This window comes from Opisthocomus hoazin, chromosome 21 (genome assembly GCF_030867145.1).
Source record: "Opisthocomus hoazin isolate bOpiHoa1 chromosome 21, bOpiHoa1.hap1, whole genome shotgun sequence".
NCBI lineage: Eukaryota > Metazoa > Chordata > Aves > Opisthocomiformes > Opisthocomidae > Opisthocomus > Opisthocomus hoazin.
Genome location: NC_134434.1, coordinates 16,709,162 through 16,731,463, shown reverse-complemented (window position 1 = coordinate 16,731,463; position 22,302 = coordinate 16,709,162). Strand labels below are relative to the sequence as shown.

General features: G+C 57.9%; 1 non-coding gene across 1 annotated transcript; it reads right to left on the bottom strand.

Moving 5' to 3' along the window:
- Positions 1-1,064: 1,064 nt before the first annotated feature.
- On the bottom strand, positions 1,065-1,139 carry LOC142363908 (small nucleolar RNA R38). The gene has a single exon (XR_012766035.1). It is a non-coding gene; the product is annotated as a small nucleolar RNA R38 (small nucleolar RNA).
- Positions 1,140-22,302: the final 21,163 nt, after the last annotated feature.

The window sequence follows — 22,302 nt, the reverse complement described above, 5'->3', positions numbered from 1 at the left end:
GACAGGAAGTTATCCGAGGCAGGTGATTTTTGTCTCACATACTTAGCACAGCAGAAACTCGTCCCCTGGAGACAGAGGAACATGTTTGCCAGCAAGCTGTCTCACTCAGAGACAAGAAACTTTGGGAGGTGGGTGCTATTTAAATCCTTGCTTAGAAAAAAAAACCCAGCAGCTCTGGGACTTTAGACCCTTTTTAACCATTTCAGGCAGACATTGCACTTATCATCCAACTCCCTCCTTGCACACAAGAATAACCCATTCATCCAGGATGTAAACTGTCTAGAGATTTATCTTGAGAAATGAACCTTCAAGCAGACGTAAGACAGACACATCCCTTCTGGGGAAGGATTCTTCAGGGTGTGTCCTTCTAGCATGACCCTTCGGGACAGGTGAACTGCACCTCCTCACCCCCAGCACCGTGGTGCAGATTTCAAACTGCCCCAGTGCGCTCCCAGACGAGCACACAGACCAAGCATTCTCTCACTAGGTCTGTTTCTGTGACAGTTACGAGATGAGCTGTCTCAAGTGTTTCCACAACAGGCTGTCATCCAATCCCCGCAACTTCTAAACCCTTCCACTCTTGCTCACCTTTGACCACGCTGACAAGCAGGTGTTCTGCTGGGCACCAGCAACCGTAAAATTCCCATTCGTTCTGTGCTGCCTTTCAGCTTGTGCTCCCTGGCAGCAGAGGGCTGCACGCTCATGTAGCAGCTGCAACAAAGCTACAGCGTTGATTGGCTTAATTACATTAATCAAGCCACTGGGCTTTTATATCTCCTCCCAGCAGCCCCAGGGACACAGAAGGGCATCATCTGACACAGCAGAGTGAGCCCTGCTACTGTAGCCCAGCAAGAGGGGAAGATCGGACTGTGACAAGACCGACGCTGATGTTTCTCACCATGGTGAGAAACATCCTGTTCACTGCCAGTTGAGGGAAGCACCGGGCTGCCCGAGCAGGTGAGTGGTGTCACCCTTGCTCGGCACCGTGCCACGCTCTGAAACAGAGGAAAGGGACAGAGTTAGTTCACGTAACGGACCGCTCTTTCACCTTCGCGTCTCTGACGCTGAGCCTCAGAGTCGTGCTTCCACAGAGGAACGATGAGTTCAGACAGGGATAACTCTTCTCATCACTCGCTCAGCCTGCAGAGCAGCCGGGCCCACAGCGCGCAGGGCCGCCCCGGAGCCCCAGGCCCGTTCCCGGCTGTGCGGCTGCCGCGCCTCTGGCCCGGCGATGGCGCCCGGCGGGTACGGCCCGGCCCGCTGAGCCCTCCCCCGCCGCCGCGCCCAGTGCTCTCCCACCGGCGCTGCTGGGGAAGAATCGGTACCGAGCATGGCTACGAGCCCGAGCCCCGCGCAAAGGCCCAGCGCGGCCCGGCCCTGCCTCCCGCCACCCACCATGGCGGGGGGAGGTGGGGGGGGGACACACGCCATTACGCTCCCACTGGCGGACATGGAGGCCTCGCCGCAAACCTACAAACAGCCGCAGCAGCGCGCAGGAGCCCCCCGCTCCCCCTCCCGCTGTCCCCGCGCCCCTCCGGGCCGCCGTGCCGGCGGATGGCTGCCGATGGCGGCCCACCCCACTCACCTCCCCCTGCCCAGCCGCCATGCCGGCCCGGCGCCGGCGCGGAGAGGGAGCGGGGCGGGGCTCCCGCGAGAGGCGCGGGGGCTGGTGGGAACCGTAGCTCCGCCCTCTCCCGGCCCCGCGGCGTTGGTCCCCTACCGGGTGCGGGCGAGCGGGGCCGGCTCTTCGCCCCCACCTGCGGGGCGGAGGTGCCCGCCGAGAGCAATGAAGCGGGCGCAGCTCACAGCCGGGGCGAGGCCCGGCCCTCCCAGGGGCCGCCTGGCCTCAGGGCTGGGCCCGGGGCCGGGCGGGCTCCGCCATGGCGGCGTGGGCTCGGCAGGCCGGAGCAGGGCCTGGGCGGCCTGCGCAGAGCTCCCGCGCCGTCCCGCCGCCCGCTCATGGCAGCTGCTCGTTCTTCGGGTGCCCAGGTCACGAGGGCCCATTCATGGCTGCTCGTTCTTTGGGTGCCCCGTTCGCTGGGGAGAGGCCTCCCGCCCCGTCCTGCCCCGTCCCCCCACCTGCTCATGGCCGCTGCTCGTTCTTCGGGTGCCCTGTTCACGAGGGACCGCTCACGGCAGCTGCTCGCTCCTCGAGTGCCCGGTTCGCTGGGGAGAGGCGCGTGGCTGTACCGAGCACGCCAAACGCTTCTCCAGGCTGGACAAGCGTTAGCTGGTGTGGGAAGGGGCGAGCTGCAAAAAGACTGATCAGCTGGAGGCTGGGGATTAGTCAGAGATTCGTCAGTAAATGTGCGTGCTGTGCTTTGAATAGGTGATGCTGCCGTTAAGCGCTCGGGTTGTCCCTCGCTGTTAGAAACGGCCGTGAAATCTACAGGATCCTCAGCTTACAGACAACAACAAAGTGTGACCGGAACCAAAGGGGGGGGAAACAAGAGTAGCTAATGCCCTCCCTCCTGCCCCAAGGCTTTATCCACCCTGGGGCGAAGCTCCGGTAGCTGGAAATGGAAAACAGACACAGCGGAGAAGTCTGAGCGCAGACGAAAGCCCCGTATTTCGCTGGTGTCGCCCCTGAAATGTCCGAGGAGTGGGGGTTCGCAGCCCCTCGGGGCGTTGGATCGGAGACGTGCTGGTGGAGAGCGGCCTGGTTCTCCCCGGCAGTGCCAGGAGCCGGTTTCCTCCACCAGCACGGTGCGGCACGGCCGGCTCGTCTGGCCCGCACCGCCCGTTCTGAGGGCAGCACCCGCGTTACCCCTGCCCGCGGAGTGCTGCGAGCCAAGGGAAGCGCTGCCGCCGAGCCCCATGTCCCTCCGATCCCGGATCCCCCGCGATGGCTCGGGGCTGCTGCCTGCCCCGGCCAGCCCTGAGCTGCGGGAGCCCCTCTTTCCCCAGGGAAAGGCAGCGTGGCTTCATGTTTATTTTAGTCCCTGGGTGATCCTGGCGCTTCTTCCTGCTTCAGAACCTGATTTTTTTTTTTTTAATTTCCAGAGCAGAGCTTTAGCCCGACTCCTGAGCCCTTTGCTCTCCCAAACGGCCCATGTTGTTTCTTAAGCCTCTCTTAAAAACCCAACAAACTGCAAGAGGCACTTTTTTTTTTTTACAGTGGTGCAAGAAGGCTGCAAAGAGATGCCAACGTGCTGTTAAAAATAAGCTGCTTCCAGCACAAGTGGCTGCCTGCGAGGTCCTCCCCAGCCCTCCGTGCCCTCCGCTAGCCACAGAAAGCCGGGCCTGGCAGGCTGGGCAGAGCGTGGAGGCGGCAGCCCGCAGCGAGCCCTGCACTGGGGCATGACTGGGGGAGAGCCTCGGCGCCCGCCTGCCCGCTGGAGCCGCCTGCACGGGGGCTTGGCCTGGTGGGCAGGCGGACGATGGTGCAGAACGGCAGTAATTAACGCAGCCTTCGTCACGGTGGCCTTTGCTCTGTGAAGAGGTGGCTGGCAATCTGCCTGGTTACTTTTAGCTTTCCAAATAAGCAAATACATAACCCCCTGCAAGTAGAATTAGCCCTTTAAGTCCCCAAGGAACAGAAGTCTTTTAAAAATAAAACAAACCAACTAACCCCTCCCCCCCAGTGCAGAGTTCAGATCCTGGAGGGAGAGAAGATGCAGACCTGGATGTGCCGAGGGCTTTGCCACCAGCTTGATTTTTTGGGGGGAGCTGCTCAGACCGTAGAGAAGCTGTCTGCTTGTGCCTGTAAGTGGGTAAGCTCTGCCAGGTACGAAGCAATGAACGGATTCAACAATTAAAAGCTCGGGAGAACAGCGTGAGCTGAGCGTGCAGCAGGTTTGATCATTCGTGGGTGTAGCGCACGCAGTGTTTCCAAGCAGGTTACAGAGGCAGAACAAAGACTCTGGATAAAGGGAGATGGTGGTCGCCTCACCCATGCCCGCGCTCTCCCGAACCTCGGCAGCTTCGCCTGCGTGGGGCTCACCCGGGTTTCCTGAGCTCTTCCCTTTAGAGGGCGTCCATGTCCCGCACATCCCCGGCGCGCAGCCCTTCCGCGGGAGCTGCCGGGCGCGGCCGAGCCTCCGGGGCTCAGCAGGACCTGGTGGCTCTTCCCGAGGGTCTGGGGACGCGAGGGAAGCTGCAGCCTCCCGGGGCTCAGCAGGACCTGGTGGCTCTTCCCGAGGGCCTGGGGACGCGAGGGAAGCTGCAGCCTCCCGGGGCTCAGCAGGACCTGGTGGCTCTTCCTGAGGGCCTGGGGACGCGAGGGAAGCTGCAGCCTCCCGGGGCTCAGCAGGACCTGGTGGCTCTTCCCAAGGGTCTGGGGACGCGAGGGACGCTGCAGCCTCATGGAGCTTGGCAGAACGTGATGGCTCTTCCCGAGGGCCTGGGAGCCCACCTGGGGATGCGAGGGAAGCTGCAGTCTGGTCCGAACAGTTCTGCTTGGACATGTTTTCCTTCCTCAGGCAGTTGCAGTGCTGCTCCCAAAGGCAATTTGGGCATAATTTTGATAGATTCACTGCGGCCAAGCTCTATCAGCTACGGTATTTTCTTGCTCCAGTCTTTGAAAGGATGAGCAAGTGAGGAAAGCTAGGAAGAGGGCATGGAGGTCTACATGGGAGCATTCTGGGGCTGCTCTGAACCTCCCAGCAGAGGACGTGGAGGGGATTGCTACCTCCAGTAAACCATACGTTACATTAACACCCCCCTGCCCAGCTTTCTGCTTTGTCAAGGCGCTGCAGTATCTGTCCTGCAAAGCCACAGCATTATCCGCTGCAAAGAAGCCTGAGCTCTGCTGTAGGGTGCTTGGTTATGCCTAGAGCAGATGACAGGAGAATGAGCAGAATATGTGACACAGAAGGGAAAGGCAGAGAGACAAAGAGAAGCTCTCCAACTTCAGCTGGGTTTTGATCCCACACTTGGATTGACGGACGAGGTCTCCTCACAGTTTCCCACCCATTTCCCCTCTTGGCTGCCTGCAAGTCCCTGCAGGGAGAAACTCTCCGTGCTTACTGACGGCAGTTTGATTTCGTCTTGATTTCCCCCTCTGCCTGTCTGGGCCCCATCCTGCAGATGGGATTCCACAAAGCCTGGAGAAACAAAGCATCCGTGTATTCAGAGACGCCCTGCAGTGGTTACCGTCTTCGACATATGGCCGGGGGAAGCAACCGGGGTGTTTGAACACATTAAAAAGCGAGTCCCCCATTGCTAACCGCGTCTGGCAGGCACCAGCCCCCTGCGTGGCGTGAGCGTACGGAGCACGAGGACACGCCGAGGTGCAGGGGAGGGCCGGGTCGATGCTTGTCGCAGCAGCGCACAGACAACAGTCCTCTGGGCTACGGCTGGAGATTGCTTGCTGGTGTCGCAGGTGCCGGACTTCCAAGAGAAAAGATCCATAGTGTTAAAAAAAGCCTGCCACGAGGTCCCACATCCCGGTGTCTGCTGCTTCAAACCAGTCCCAAGAAATACCAGAAAGGCTCCTTGGAGCGGACAAGCGACATCTTCCCACACAGGACAAGGCACGCTGCAAACAAAATGTCCTTCCCTTCTCCCAGCAGCAGAGCTCTTAAGCCTGCATTCAGTGTTAAAGACACACTTAAAGCCATTCCTTCTCAGCGCGTCCTGTGTGCTTACGTAGAATTTTCGCAGGCTGAGAAATGCTCTGCTGTAACTGGGCCCATCTAAAGGCTGAACCACGAGAGCTTTATCTTTACAGAACATCTGTGCGGCAGACAAAGGGATGGCTTTTCTGGGAGCGTGGTGGTATCTGCGAGCAGGGCTGTAACACGGATTCCTGCAGGAGGAGGACAGAAAAGGCTCCCCTTTCTCCTCCTGATGGTGCTGAACAGCAGAAGAGATGGCAGCTTCAGCCACGTCGCTTTTCCTCCCACTTCTTCCCCCTTTCCTCAGCTGAGTTTTGGGCACAGTTCAACAAAACCAGCCTTAAGGTACTGCCTTCAAGTGCAACAGGGAATGGAGCTGGAAGAGATCATGTCAGGGGAACGGAGACAAGCCGATCGACTGACTTGATCGCTTCAGGTCCGATGTCCCAGCTAGGCAAAGTGACCGTCTTGTCAGAGCTAGCCAGATTGCATTCACAGCTTCCTTCCTCGGAGGAGCTGATCAGAACACAGAGCACACAACAAACTGTTCCGACTGCAGAGCGTGCATGGAGAAATCCTGGGGCCAGACATATGCACTTGTTGAACAATAGCAGTAGGAATCCAGTTTCTTCATGGATGAATATGTTTAATTAAAATATATATCATCAGAGTGTACACAGAGAGGGAAGATGTGTACAGCTACACAAACGCGCTCAAAGGTCGTAGAAAAAACTTTACTCTGTAAAGCTAGTGAAACCAAGAGTAAGATTTGCATCACAGCAGGTCTTTAAGGCCAAGCTAGATAAGCAGCTGCCGGGAACAGAGTTGACCTTGCCTTGGGCAAAGACACGGATCCTCTCTGTTTTCTGTGCCAGCCGAAGAGATTAAAGGCATGGTAAGCAGAAAGGGAGTGAGCTGGTATAAAAATATCTAGGCAATATTAATGAGGAACTTCTTGGATCCACTTTTATCACAAACAGTGTTTCTGTTTGCCTGGATTACTCAGCCAACCAGCCGTTGATTCAGTCAACGCAATCTGCACTGTCATATAAGCAATATTTCATCTATCAAGCTTAGATGCAAGAAATATGCTAGGCACACACGGAGCAAACAAGCATATTCTTGCAAGTAATTAGCATAAGCTGCACTGAGGTCAAGCGGCTGTGTCAGAGCACAATACGCATCGCCAGCATTTCTTCCTGCCGAAGGCTGCCGATGGAGAGCTGCGAATGCCCTATCTCTGGCTCACCTCTTGCTTCCCATCGTTTATGCCAGAGGAAGGAGATAAGTGTTTTGAGGTGATTTTAACAATAGCATCCCTGCTACTTCCTTGATTAGTGGGGAAGAACGTGTTTAAATGATGAAAGGTCACATTGTTTCAGGGCCTGTTAGGTCGTTTTTCGTGCCCTGATGCGGGGAAAGCGGGCCAAATGCCTCCCTAATATGACCAAGTTCAAAGTGGCAAACTGAGGTCTCGCTAGATTAGAGAGGGCAGTCAGCTGAAGGCCTGCAGTTATCCCTCCTGCTGTCTGTAGGAACATCTGCTGAGGGCAGCCCCTGGCTCACATCTCCTTGAGGGACCCCTGCTGCAGGGCATCAGGCCGAGGGCCATCCAGACTAGTGTCCTGTGTCCAACAGATGCCCAAAACGGGTGCCTAGCAAAGAGCAAGAGCAGGACGACTACGTATGACACCTCTCCCAGTACCCTCCTGGCTACTGGCCATTGGAGGGGTGTGAACTTCGAGAGCCAGATGTCAGTTCAGTGCTTCCACTAAGGGGTTTTCTCTGGAATGGAGCTTTCAGTGACTTTTCCATGAACTCGTCCAGTGCCCCTGTGAAGCTGTAGCAGCCATTCCCTCCAGCGGGGAGGACTTGCATGGGTCAATCTGTGCTGTGAGAAGGACCGGCTTCCTTTAGTTTGTTCTGTGTCTGGCTCCTGTTAGTTTTGTCTGATGGCCCCAAGTTCTTGTACAGGAAGAGACCACAAATGGTCCTTCCTACTCATCCTGCCTGTGCGGGCAGAACTTATGGATCTACTTATCCTTCCCTTCTCTTCAAGCTCCCAGTTCTGGTCTCTGCAGGACGGATCAAAGAGTGAGGGTAGCATTGTTTTAAACCACTGGTTTCCTACGGAATGTGATCTATCCACTTGCAGATGGCTTTTATGTCTCTAAAGCCTCCCATGGATTAGCCCACGGTTGACTGCATAAACATTTTCTCTATCCCACATCCTGCTTCCACAGCATGTCTCGTACTCGCTGCTCAGTCCAAACATCCTGCAGAAAGCCTCCAGCTCTCCTTGACAGCCTTCCTCGCTCCCTTGCCCCACAAGGTCCCCAGCCCCTGCCAGGCTGCAAATAGAGCTCAATCAGCCCAACACAACCCCCAAATTCTTGGAGACCTCCCCGCGAGGGAGAGACCCATGTGCCTTGCTTTCTGATTTAACTACCAGGTCCTGCACCGCTGCTTTGCTGTTGACCGAATGCTTCTGCTGTTGCCTGCGGGTGGGCCTGCCTTCAGCCATCTCTGCCCTGCACGGTCCGAGTGCTCTCCGTTCTCCCCTCGGCTGCCGTCTCGAGCAGCCTTGCTGCTGCGGGAGGTGGGTGGGAGGACGCGCACCGCCGGAGATGGCTGATCTGCCGTAGCGCTTCTGCTCGGGGATGGCAGAACCCAGCCGCGGCGGCACCCTCCTCCACCTCTCATGACCACCACGGCAGGGGAGAAAGCCCCCCCCCAGCTGCCTGGCACCTGTGTGTGCACCGGCACCGGTGTGTGAGCTCTGTGGCACGGCGATGCTGGAGGGGGGCTGTGTGGACGTACACCCCTTCCTCCAGCAAGCCAGGGGCTGTGCTTGCCAGACCCCTCCCGCACAGCCGCACGGCAGAGCCTGCAGAGAGGAGCTGCAGTGGCTCGCAGCTCTCCGCCTCACCCCCTTCCTCAGCAGCTGGTGGGAGCTTGGGTGAGGCTTGGGGGTCCTGGGGGCTCCTGCTGCCAGACCAGCTGTGCGACAGGCAAACTGAGGCAGGGCCACCAGGACAGCGTGGGTGGTAACATCTCAAACCACAGCACCTGATTTACCAGAAATTGTGTGCGAAGTGCTGCTGACTCGGAGCAGCTGGCAAAAAAGTGAAAACAATCCCCCCCCTCCCCAATCATTATTTAAACAGTATAAAGATCTCTGTAAATGTTTAAAACAACAACACGGTTGGGAGGGGAGGGAGGAAAGGTAAACAAGCTTGCTGTTTCAGCTTTGCAGAAGCAGATCTTAATTTTTGGCAGGGGTTTATTCATCCCGAGGATCCAGCTGCCAACACTCTTCAGGAAGCTCCAAATCCATAATCGCTTCCCTAACATCTTCCTCCAAGAAGCTGCAGTTTGGTGTGGGGGCTGCCTTTGATGCCTGCATTTGGCCAGCACCTCGTGCCGTAGGATCCCGGTCCGTGGCCAGGGCATCTCTGCTGGGAGTCAGTGGATCAGCGGGGCTCCTGATGGTGTTCTTCTTTCCCAGCCCTAAGGGTCACAGTGGTTAAAGCTCAGCAGGAGCCAGGCAGCTCAAAGGAGCAGGGTGCTGCAGGCTGGCTGGCTGCTGGGGTGCCTTGCCTGTATGTCAGCCGGGCAGGAATCGGGAGCCCCTCTTTCCTCTGAGCACCTGTCTCGGGAGACTGCGGCTCCCAGTTACCAGCCCACAGCCTCTCCCTTCTCATCTGCCTCCGTAGCACTGCCGGCACCGGGTGCGTTACCGCAGCAGAAACCCTACGTAATTCCTGCTGAAGCACACAGCTGGCAATAGGACTTTAACTAATTCAGCTTTTTCCTGTCGAAGAGCTGGAGCTGTATGCTGGTTTGGCTCCAGGCAGAGGGGGACTTGATCGGAAGCCCTGGGTATCTGCGGCTGCTGGGGGTCAGTGGCTGCTCCCCAGCCCCCATGCAGATCTGCTGCGCTGCCTCCCAGATCCCAGCCCTGAAACGTCCGCCCTGGAGCGGGACCGCCGTCTGTGCGGGGTCTCAGCGATGTGCATGGGGCAGACTTTGGGTTGGGAAAATGAGGGTGCATCCATGAGGATGGTCTATGAGAACAAGGTCCGTGGGGAGCAGAGGAGGACGGTACTTCCCACCACCCTGCCGGAGGTCTCAGCTGGTCGCCAGCCCCCAGTCAGGGCTCGTTTCTGTCCAGTCCCACCTGCTCTGCTCCTGCCCGGTCTTGTGTTTGCCCCGGTCTCCCTTTGGCCCAATCCTGCTTGGCTCCACGCCGAGCTGCGGGGTAGATTTCACCACAGCATCCATGGCTGGGGAGCTGCTTTCTGCTGTGCGGTGTCTCTGTTGTGGGTTGCTTTGGCTGGGGTGTGCGAGCTGCATCGCTACAGAAATGTGTTCTGAGCTGCCGCATTTGCTCTGCAGTCTCTAGGATCGTGTTCCTGCTTCAGCTGTTCGGTTCAGCAGTGGTGCTGAGCTGCCAGCTGAGGATTCTGTTTCCAGAGAAGCTCAGATACCTGATGGGTGGCTTCCGAAGCTGACCTTGCTGCTGCTGGCTTGTGTGTGGCTGCACCTCTGTGCAGGTACGGGAGGGAAGATGTGTGCGGTGGTTCCTCACACCGCCGGTCCCGGCCTTGCTGTTGCTGCTTCTGTCACTGGGGTGACCTGACCCAAAGCAGAAAGGCTGAGCTCAGCTGGGCAGGCTTAGCTCTTGAGCAAGGCTGCTTCTGTTGCCTGAGGCTTCACACAGTTTGGTGGGGGAAAACCCTGATGATGCTTCCAGCTGAAGCCTGAGGAGTGATGGTTACGCTCTGTCCTGCCTCTCTGAAGTCCTCTTCTAGTCAAATCAGTAACTGCCCACACACAGCGCCTGGGGAAGATGTTGCTGAGGTCTCCTTTACTTCTCCAGCTTCAGCCATCTCCCGTGCAGAACCTACGCTGCGAGAAGAGAGACGGACACCGTGTGAAACCTTCCCCCCCTTCAGCAGATGGGGTTTGCAGCAGTGGACTTTGCTTGTGTTGTTGTCACAGAACGGCCTGGTCCGGCCAAGCAGCGGAAGGAGAAGCTGCAGTCTGGTCTTGCTGAGACTGGTTTGCTGTGTAAACCTGGCCTGGGAGCCTGGGTCACGAGTGAACTCTTGCTTATTCAAGGAGCAGACTCTGCTGCCATCTTCCACTTACAAGCTAAGTGCTGTCGTGACTTGCCTGCGGTCAGTAGCTCTCGTCGCTCTGCGGCATTCGCAGCGATCTCCGGGGCCTCTCGGTGACTGAGGATGCGATGCCTGCTGCAATGCCAACGTCATGGTACCCTCACAAAGAACCTAAATGCACCTTAACGGGGGTTAATGTGGTGTCACTGCCTGAGGCTGTAGCAGATCAGTGCTGCACCTGTCCTAGGTGTGATCTCTACATTCTTCATCCCTAAAAATCCTCACGGTTGGAGAAACAGTGCCGCTACTTGAGCAAACCACGGAGATGATGTGAGCTTTGGCTGGTGCTGCTGCTGCCTGAGCCTGTCCCAGCAGATGCTGCTGAAGTGATGCACGGAGCCGGAGAAGCTGAAGGTCCCTCGGGCCCATTCCTGTCAGACTGCGACTGCTGAGCACTAGCTGCAGCGGGTACTCGCAAGATAATCCTCAGCCTCAGTGAAAAAGCGTATTGCCTTGGCATTGTCTGAGGGCTGCCTCCTGAATTGTGACCGAGGGTGGAACCCAGTTACCAGAAAACAACTGGTGTCCGCTGGTATCAGCCCTGCAGGAAACTGGGCTACCAGTATGTCTGACCTTATTCCATCTGTCACATCCAAGATGTGAGCAAACCGGAGCAAGTGTTGCTCCTTGAGTCGGGAGGGCCCAGGAGCCACGCGCTCTGAGGCTGCTTGCGTGTCTCAGCTGGTCGCCGGCCTCCAGAAAGCCTTTCCTCCGGTCCCTCTGGCAAGCTCTGACCACCTCCCTGTTCCCGAGTCACGCTGCTGCTCCCGAGGCGCTGCCGGAGCTCTGCCTGACTGCGTCGGTTACCTGAGCCGCTCTGCTCCTGGCTCCTCCTGGCAAGCAGAGGCTCTGTGTCAGTCCTCAGGCTCCACTGAGAACCCTGCTGAGCCACAGCAAGCTGAGCAGAAACTGCCCAGCATGGCAGAGAGACTGCTGCAGGCTCCGTCCCTCGTTGGGTGAGTGCCTGGGGGAGATGTTAACCTTCATGGCGAAGGGGTTGTGTGCGTCTGTCACCTCTGCTGTTCGAGCACGCAGCAATCCCGTGGACACAGACACCTCCGCCTGAAATCCGAGAGCCAGCTCAGCCCATGCAACCCCCGTGTGCGTCCCCCCGTGCGAGTCTGACCCTGGTGGCACCAGGCTTTCTCGCAGCTCTTGGGGACAAACCTCACTTAGCCCTGACAAGACCCAGCGAGCCGTGTGTGAACCCGGCATGTCCCGCATCAGCACCATCCTCCTGCCTCTGTCCTGCCCGGTTACAGCAGGCACAACAGGCCTGGAGAGGCAGGAGGACACTGGGCTTGGGCGCCGGGGCTGGGGGGTCCAGCACTCTTTCCCACAGCACTCTGCCATCAGCTAGGGAGGAGATCTCTCTCTGGCTCCTTTCTCAATCACCGCTTTCCAAGCGGTACCGCATGGATGCTGCCATGACGTTCATCAGTCTCCATCCGAGCCCCCTCGTGCTGCAGAAGCTCCCTGGAGGGCACAGGCTGGAGCGGGATGGGTTTTGCTGCAGCTGAGCTCTGGTGGTTTGTCCCCTGGGGTTTCGAGAAGTTTTGTTCCACCCATGAGAAGTGCCAGGCGTCAGGGGAAGATTTGTTTCTTGGCAGCTGTTTTGCTCTAGAAAACAGAGGCTGTGCTAGGAACGCACCGTGACTGAAAATCCGCTGGGCTGCTCAGGTCAAAGAGCAAATGGCAGCAATGGGGCAAGGCGGGGCAGGAGAGCAGCTCTGCTCAGCAGAGAGCGAACAGGAGGGCTGAGCGCTTTCCCTCCCGTCCTCCCCCGAGCCAAGGAGCAGGAGGTGAGCGGTTTGACGGAGAGGAGGAAGGTGGGGATCAGCACCTGCCTGCCTCCCGCCTCCGGCAGCCGCGCAGCGCAGGCGTGCGCGCCGGGCTCTGCTGTGCCTGCTCGGGGACCTCTGGCACTGCCAGCCGCGGGGCTGCTGCGGCAGCGTCCCGTCTGCTTGGAGCAGACCGCGCTCTCGCCGTTTGTTTTGCGGAGGGCTCAGGGAAGCTGTCAGGATCAGAGGTTTAAACAAGGGGTGTGACGAGCGGTGACAGTTTGGGAAAAACACAAGCGGCGAAAGGTTTTGATACTGTCAGAGAACGTGACAGGCAAGTTCACAGCCCCTGCAGGCCTTTGGCTGCTTGTTTTCTCCTGCCAAGCGGGGAAGGCAATCCTGCGTGGTGACAGAGTCGCAGGGGGTGACCCCAGGGATGCTGGAAGTGAAGCAGAAAGCCTGGACAGGGGGCTGGGGAAGCAGGGCACCTCCGTTCAGAAGGGTGCTGTGGTGACTTGCGGAAAAGGTGAGACTCCCCACGCCCCGACTGTGCAGTGGGTCTGTTTGACTCAGCGCTGGGCCCCGGGGGTTAGCACCACCGAAGACGTGCGCGCCGATATCGCCAAGCCATCTAGAACTCATACAGTTCTGTCTTGCATATTCATATACACCTATACATATGCATAACCTTTCCCGCTTCGTATTAAAATTAGTTCCAAGAAGTCATTTCCATAGACTCCTCCTGACTGTGCCTGTGCAGTGCCTCCTTGGGGTGGTCACCGGGGGTCGTGGGGATGAAGATAGGTGACTCCTCTTCGTCACCGCTAGTAACCTTTGAACTTCACGCGGGCTCAGTTACTGCTTGGCCTTTACCCAAACTACAGGACTGGCTATGGCTGGCTTGATGTGCAGACTTCTCGTTCTGTAACTCTTCTTTCCAGCCTTATCACTCAGATACAAAACTCGCAGAGCTCAGGAATTTGCCAAGCTCAGGAATTTGCCGAGCTGAGCTAGACTAGCGTCGCCTAAGTCTTCATAAGCATTCTCTAGGCTTATTTATTTCTTTATTTCTCTTCATCAGTGGGGCATCTGCAAACTGAGCTCCTCCGGCGCGCTCAGCTCCATCGGGCATCTCCTCCTGGTGCTCAGGGGCTGACAGGGCCTTTGGGGCTGGAGAGGGGGCGAGCGGTGCGGGCAGCCCAGGGCCTGCTTCCCTGCCCCTCACCGGCTGCAGGTGCCAGGGCTGAGGACCGGGCCATGCCTGCCCAGCCAGCCCTGGGCGGGTGGTGAGCGCAGCCTGGACACAGCCCCGGTGCTCCAGCCCCTCGACGCCGCTGCGAAATGGGTCACCCCGTCGAAACAGACCTTGCCTTGTTCCCAGACGAATAGAAGGGGTTGTGTGATAAAAAACTGCAGCTGGTCTCTCTAATCTCCCACCAGTGTCTGCATTAACTGTCAAGACAGTGACTTCCTTGATGCTGGGCAATTTTTTTCTGTGCACGCATCCAGATAATCAATTAAGTTTCTCAGCAGCTTCCTCCAGCATTCAGACTTGGAGGGTGGAAGGAATTTGTTATTCTAGGCACTGTTGGAGAAGCATGAACTGTGCTAAAAGTAAATTGGTTGCGCTTTCCAAGCACTGACACTCTTCACTCACGGCTCGGCTTTCTGGTCTGCCTCCCCCAGCCTCCCCCCCCTGCTCTCCTGAGCACCTCGAGGTGCAGCCCTGGTCTGACCAGCTCCGACAGAGCTGGCCTGAAGCACGTCTGCTCAGCACCACGCTGCACCCTGCCGTGGTGGGGCCGGGGGTGCTCCGTGTCCCCGGCGGCGGCGGGGACGTCTGCCTTCGGGTAGGGTCTGCGTACCGCAGGTCACTTTGGCTGCGCAAGAGCTTCATGCTGCTGGATTGCTTCTCGCCTGCCACGGTCAAGGGGACGTGCTGGGGCAGGCTGCTTTGTCCCTTAGCTTAGCCATCTGCTAAAAAACCACTCTCTCCTGATGCTTTTTTCCTTTTCCCATCTTGTTTTCCTCCTCCTTCGTTGTTGTTCCTTTCCCTACCCAGGCGTGGTCCTCCGCAGACGGGAGGGAGACTCGAAGTGATGAGTTCACATCCGTCCCAGTAACCTTGGACTGCGCGGAGCTCAGCACTGGGCTGAGAAACAGAAGTGGAAGGGTTCAGCGGGGTGGGCGGAGGCACCAAGAAATGTGGGGTGTTTGGGGTGATCTGGGGAAGATTTATGGACGGTTGAGAGGAACTGCGTCTTCCGCCAGCTCGGCTACACCCTGGCTCTCTGCTAGTGGGAAAGGGGATGTTTTTTATGTGTGTGTAGCAACGCGATGGCTGAAGCGTGAGAGCAGCAGGGTTGCCGGAGTCGGGAGGGCTGCAGGGGTTTGCTCGGAGCTCAGCCAGTTGTGTAAAACTCCCCGCTCCCCGCACTCTGGCCTGTCAGGACACATGCACGCGTCCTCCCAGGCCAAGGAAAACTTGGCCCCAGCAAAGCTGCTGCTGGCTGGGCGACGGGCGGGTAGGGATGGCCGCAGCCTGAATCCAGCCTGGCCTGGAGGTGAACGAGGTCTTTTCCACTGGGCGCTGCCTGGCAGCCTCGGTGCTGCCTGCTCAGAGGCTTCCCTGCGGGTGGTTGTGCCTGGGGAAAAGGACCCGCGCTTTCAGAGGGCTGTCTTTGTCAGCAAGAGGATTTCAGTCACCGCTAGTCCTGTTCTCTAGAGCAAGACAACCTGGTGCTAATGGCAGCGTTTCTGTAGGATGTTCTCCTCGGGCAGTAATCTGGTGAACCGGGAACCCAGGACGCCTGCTACCAGTCTGCTTTCCAAGCCGTTACACAATACTACTCTGGGGTTAGCGAACTAAAAACATCTGGGAATAATCAAAGCTATTTAGGCTCTGGGAAAGCATGGCTGGAGAAAGTTTGAAGGAAGGAACTTGAAAGCTCAGCATTGTTAAAAACAGTCTGCAAGCCCTGGAAATTAAAACTAGGGTAACATCTACAAAGAGTGAGAAAGTATCAAGAGCAGGATCTGATATCCTCTGAGGAGCAGAGAGAAGCCAGAATGGATTGTAACGCTCGAGACTCTGCTAAGCTGCAGGGCATTAAGAGCTGCTTTGGAACAAACAGATCTGCCTGTCCTGCGGTTTCCACTGGCGAGGAAGCAGAGGGTTCTGCCTTAAAAACAGCCTGGGGAGAGGAAGCACGATTTAATGACCGATAATCGCAATCCTCCAAAAGCCCAGTAATGCCACCGCAGAGCCGGCAGCGAGTGGTACCTGCCGGGGCTGGCTCCGAGCAGACGCGGGGCACACCGCGGAGCTTCGGGGACAAACTGCATCCCTGGCAGGGTGCCACCCGCCGGAGTGCAGCGGTGGCCGGGAGGAACGCGACCCACAGGCTTGGCTTCCCGAGTGGCAGCCGCGTGCGTGGGCTGGCCGATAGCATCGCCGTGGGCAGGGGAGCGGGGTGGGTCGCGGTTCCCCAGACGCGTGCCCCGTGGAGGGTGGCAGTGCCTTGCTGCGTCGTGCCGCGGGCAGCGTGCGCGGGCTCCTCTTCAGCGGCAGCTCGGCTGGCTGCGGGAGCATCCCCCGAGCCGGGTGCACGGCCCCGGGCTGGCGGCCGGGAGCCGGGGCCGGCGGGCAGCAGCGGGGCCCGCGGCACTCTGCGTGCTCGCTGAGCTACCTGCAGCGCTGACCCTGCTCCCTTGGCAGGACCTGGGGGCCTGCTTCCCTGGGGGGATTCGGGGAAAGGCCACGCGGCCAGGTCTCATCGGTGGAAATCCCCGTTTTAGCATCACTGGGGAGGCGAGGAAATCTCACTTTTGTGGATTTATAGGAGATTTAATCATGAAAGGCCTCTCTCAGTCCTTTCCATTTCCTCTTCTACCACTTGACATCTCCTCCTACTTCTGCCCCTGGCCAGACCGGGGGTAGAAGCCCCCAACATCTCCAAGAGATGGAAAAGCAGCCTGGGCGTGGGGAGGGTGGGTGTCCTGGAGGGAGGACAACCAGCCACCGCAGGAGCCGTGGAAATGGTTAAAGATTCGGGGAGTCCAGATCTGCTGCATCTTCCGTGACAATCTGGCCTCCCCAGCATCCTTGTAAATGAGAAACTGCATAAGCCTCTCTGTTATTGCCACGGAGCATTAGAGTCTCTCATTTAGGATAAACATTCTCATCTCCAGCAGAGCATGAATAACATTAAATGAGATAGTTAAAATGTTTCAGGCCAATTATAGCCCTGGTGTAACTTCGGCAGAGTTACACCAGGGATTAATCTGATCCGGAGAGCGCTGCCTCCTGTTCTGAACTGGGATTCCAGTGCTGGTAATTACATCCTGCCTCTCTGCACTTCCTCTGGAGTTTTAATTGGGTTGAATGGACCAAATCTGCAGCAAGTGTAAATCAATGTAATTGAGCTCTCTCTGGAGAGGAACCCTGCTGATTTACACCCTCGAATCTGGGCCAGCCTTCTCGCTTCCCTCGGAGGCTGCCCAGCGCAGGGCGGCACGGGCTGGGGCTGGTGCAAGGAGCCTGCCGCGACCCAGCACAGCCTCCCGGAGAGGGACTCAGCTCCGGCTCTTTGCTTCAGAAAGTCACCCGATTTCCACACCGCTGCCAGGAGCTGGGGCAGCCCTGCCCTGCCTCTGTGCCGTGTTAGCGCGGGCCGGGTCTGCTCTCGGGTGCCGGCAGCCCGGCGTGGGCGCGCAGCCGCCTGCACCCCGCCGTACCTGCTGTCAGTGAGCCCAGCACCCCGAGCTCGCGCTGGGGGACCGGCTCTCCCCTCCCAGCCTGGATCCCAGACCAGGCTCCTCACGCGCTGAGACCGGCAGCTGGACCGGCTCGCTCTTCCACTTCGCAGCCCTCAATAAATCAGCCTTAATGAGGGACATTTGACCCTCTCCTTCCCTGAGCAGCCTTAAGAAGCATTTTTGCTCCATGAGATAGTTAAGAAACTTGAAGCAATTTCCTCCCCCTGCTTCTACTGTAGTTTTTTTGGTTGGGCTTTTTGATGGGGTTTTTTTGTGTTTTTTTTGAGAAAAGGAAAAGTTGTGGGGCGCAAGCGGTCTTTCGGATGCCTCAGGAGTGGGAGCAGAGGAGAGACAGCAGTGCCTGGTGTGGAGGGGATGGAGCAGGCGGGCCAGTCGCGGTGGGGTGACCCCAGCCCCGGTCCACTTGGTCTGTCGAAGCAACCATGCATGCAGCTGAGACAGGAGGGTCAGAGCTGGGAAAGTGCACTTGCTGGCTGTAATTAGGAATTTAATTGCGAGGCGTTATCTCGCGGAGTTGGAGCCTACACAGATCCATACGTCCTCCATAGCCAATTGCATACGGGGCGACAGCGGATGGAAGGGTGCTGGGAACGGTCTCCCTCACAGATTTCCAGGACTTTCTGCTGCTGTGTGGTCCCTTTCCCTGCTCACAGAGAAATGATGAAAACAGCCAGGCAGATAAACCCCGGGGAGCTGGGCCCAGCACGGCCTCCTGGCTTCGCCTCCTCCTCCAGGCTGCCTGGGACTGCTGCTCCCACCACCTCCCCCCCACAGCGGGCTGTAGCCCACTCGCCTTTTCATTTCCCTTTTGTTTTTTCCCAAAGTCTATTTTAGTGGGGACAGAGATGGAAAGAAGAGCAGAGCTGTCACAATCCTGCCTTCCTCCTCAAACAAACGACATGTCCTCAGCAGGACCATGACAGCAGGACTGCGACGGTGGGGCCGTGTCCTTCAGCCTCCTGGCCCCGAGGAGACCCTCAGCATCCCCCCCCTCGGAGAACCGCCGGTGACACTGTGCCTGGCCCGTGGGGGCCGTCACTACCGATTCTGTTTCTCGTAAAGCGGAGGGTGGTTTTGGCTAGCAGAGAGGATGCAGTAAACGAGGTTAATTGAATTCCCCCTCCCACCCACCAAGTGCCTTCTGGGACCATTGCAAATCTCAGCACAGACAGCAAACACCTCGTCATGGCCAGCAACCCTCGCACAGCCGCGCACCGCAGGCAGACTCACCCGCTCTTAGCTCAGCTGCTGGCTACGACGGATGGAGTGATGAAATCCGCCCTCTCGGAGGTCCCCAGGCAGAGAGCTGGCCTTCCCATGGCTCAGGAAACCTTTATCCCCCAAATCTACCACACCCCCATGCAGCCAGTTTAGCGGGCGATGTTTGCACGCCCAGGCTGGCAGCGCAGTGACCCTGTTCCCGGCAGCACCGTGACATTTGCAAGCGCCGTTTCCAGCTGGCCCCACGTGGCCCTTTCTGGGGTTCTTTGTGTGCTAGTCCAGATGGAGAGAAAGGTCGGAGTTACTGACAGCAAGGTCCAGGCTGAAATGTGGATTTTCCCTGGGCCCAGGATGACTGTGCCTGTGCTAACCCCGCAGATCAGGGCTCCAGTCCTCGGCGGGTCACACTGGGCTCTGCTCCTCGTCTGTGGGGCTACCATCGCTCCAGCGTACAGGAATCTCTCTCGGGGCTCCTCTCCATCCTGTTTGTGACCTTGCAGATCCTCCCTGGGGCTCATCACCCCCCACCCAGAGCTGAACACCCTCAGCCCCGATGCCTCTGCTGCAGCCAAGCCCCTGACCTTTATTTTCCCTTCAATCAATACACAAAAGCCGTGCTACAGCAATACCAGCATGTCAGGGGAGTCCAGGTGCTTTATGTCATCTGAGGAGCTGATTCTGGTTTTAAGGCTTCAATCCTGATAAGCTTTTGTCTTTCCAACCCCCAATCTCTTCTGTGCTGCCTTCAGCACATGTGCATTGTATTCATCCCCTGACCCCCCCTTCCTGGCATTATTGACTCTCCATCTTGCTTTTAATCAGTTACTATAAAACGAAGGCAGCACCAGGTAAAACAGCAGCTTTATTCTTCCAGATAATAATGGTAAACCCCTGTTTAAAGCGAGCTGAGGTTGTAAAGGCTTAATTAAAAAGCTTCGGGGAAAAAAATCTATTAGGAAAACTGTAGGCATTTGTGAAATTGTTGCTGAGGAGAACCAAGCCACTGGGAGCTCTGTCTGTGTGTCTGGCCTTACCTCGGTGGCAGGGAGGCGATCCTACAGCCCCAGGACGGGGAGAGAGTGCTGCCGTCAGCCGGGAGCATCCCGGGGTTCTTCCCCACCATCGCTGACCAGCCGCTCCCCTTCCCCCATCGCCGTGCCCTGCTCGTGGCCGCCAGCCGCGGCCGGCTCTCCGAAGGGAGCAAGCAGCCTGTTCTGGGTGCAAAACGGGTGCATTCGGCACTGAAATGTCATGCCAGCCATGTTGAGGCTGGCATAACTATGCCCGCAGAAAGGATTCTGCTCTGTAACCACCTCACTCACCAAAAATGCAAAGACCTGTCTCCTTCTGCCTCACGTGTGCTGGCAAAAGCTTTGGGATCTGCTTTTGCCGTGAGGGTGAAGCTGATGTTTGCAAGTCCACCGATGACTGATCAATACATGCTGATAGACTCTTCCCATCAGAACATTTATTTTTCCAACAGGACACTGATTTCTCAAACAAAAGGCTCGCAAAAGAAATCGTCGTCTGCCTCAGTTTGGCAGCAAATAGAAAACAAGAATATTTTTCTTCATTCTAAAACCAAATTTTTGTGGCTAAATAGAGCCAAAAATACATCTCCCCCCGACTTCTTCCAGACATGAGACATCTCTGAATGCCGAAACCAGCCCTTCCCTGCTGCAAATGGACCAAATAATCCCAGCACGAGACTGGTGCTTAGTAGAAACAGATGTGCCTCTAATGCTGTCATCTACAGCAAGCTGCGTCTGCAAACCGATATTTTATTAACGTATTTATGTAGATGGGAAAGCTGCAGAGGGTGTGCGAACCCCAGCGCCGGGAGCAGCACGCCCCATCGCCCCGTGCCCGCAGGCTGCGGTGCGGCTTGCGGAGGGCATCGCCGTGGGGCTGCCGGCCACCCCCCAACGCTCAGCCTTAAAGACAGGCAAATTTCTCTTCTGCACCAGCATTTAACGTGGGGCCGGGTCCCCCCCGAGCTGTCGGAGGGGAGTTGGGGTGATGCGGGTTTGTCGGCATGCGGGTTGGCGTCGTGGGTCGTTTTGCCAGGGGTTCCGGCGTGTGCCGAGATGGGGATGTGCGGGGTGCTGGCTGCAGGGCACCGGGGAGCTGCGGGAGGAGAAGCAGTCACGGTTAATCATCTACTGAGAGCTGGGACGGAGGAGGCTGCGAGCTTCAGGGGCTCTGCAGAGGGGAAGGCAGGGCAGGGTGAGTCCCTGAGCTGGCCACAGGCGTTCAGCAGTGCCTGGTGGGCTGGGGGGTGAGGGAAGAGAGCCCTGGCCTCAGCTCTCCCCAGACCCCGTGTGGGGGCTGCATCTGGACAGCCCCTGGGGTCACTGTGCAGGGGCAAAGCCACGTCAGCACGCGCCCCGTGCCCACCCCAGCTGGACCGCCACCGGCTCTGCTGCCTTTGCTGTCCCTAGGAGATGCCCTGCAGCCAGGAGCGGGCAGGAGGCTGCAGAGGAAGGGCTCCATGTGCCCTCACCTGGGAACTGACCTGCTATTGAAAGTGAGGGAAAAATGGGCTTTTCCCTGCCAAGCTGGCCGTTTCGGGCTCTGATTTCCTTCCCTCAGCCACTTTTCTAGAGCCTTCGCAGCCTCACCAGTAGGCAGAGAGACCTATAAATCCTGGGTGAAAGAGGAAGAAACCATCACTGAAATGCCTGAGGGGTCTGTGAGCAGGACAGCAAGGCAAAGACCAGGCTTTTTGCCCCCAGCTAGCACGCCCGTCCCACCATTTCCCCAAGGCTGCATCTGCTCTGGATAAGCGCGACAGCCCACCTGGCTTTTACTCCGGAGCGGCGTTACGTGGTGCGAGGGTCAGAGCCAGCTTCTCTCCTGGTCTCTTCCTCTCCCTCGGGATGCCTGGGGACAGAGGAGAGTGGGTGAGCTGTGGGGGGCCAAGGGCAGCCCCCGGGCAGCCTGCAGGCACATTGCTCTGAAACCCTGCCCTCGGCGGAGCAGAGCCTTGGGGCACATTTGGCATTTGAAACGAAGGCTGTTAACACGCTGCAAGAAAGGGCAGCTCTGCGTCGCGGGGCTGAGCCCTCGGTAGCAACAGAAACCTCCTTCTCCTCGTGACGCCCCAGCTCTGCAAGGCAGCGTGCAGCGGGCAGGGGTGAGCGTCCCTGGCAGGGGCACCAAGCCCCTCAGCTCAAGCCCCGTGAGGTGTTGCTGCAGCGCAGTTTAGCCTGGAATATGCTGATTTTAGCCAACAATTCTTTTTCTCCTTTTTGTCACAAAACAAACGAACCATGCAAGTCCTCCATCGCCCACTGTCTCCGACCAGCCGTCCCGTTGCCACGGCCCATCCTTCCCCTGGGCTTCAGAACCGGCTCAGTGAGCGACATCCAGCAGCGGTCGCTTCCCGCTGCAGTTTGCAGACAGCAGATATGGCTCCTGGGTGATTCCGAGTGGCCCTGCTTTGCCTTTTCGGCAGCCTTCTCCGCCAGCCCGGAGCGGGGCGGCCAGAGGAGCCGGCGATGCCCAAGCACAACCCTCAGAGGGGTGCAGGGCTCTGCCAGCAGCACTTCCCTGCTTCCATGTCAGTGCTCATGACTTTGCATCTTCGCTACCTGGAAGGGACTGGATGTCTTTGAACCTCTGTCCCTCACCAAACTTGGCTGAAAGAAGCCGGGAGGCTCAGAAGCCGTCCGGGGGAGCAGCCGCATGCGTGTGCTCACACACACGCGTGCTCACACAGCGCTTACTGCCAGGGCAAACCAGGCAAAGCAGGGAGCAGCTTCGCCCTGTGAGTCCCAC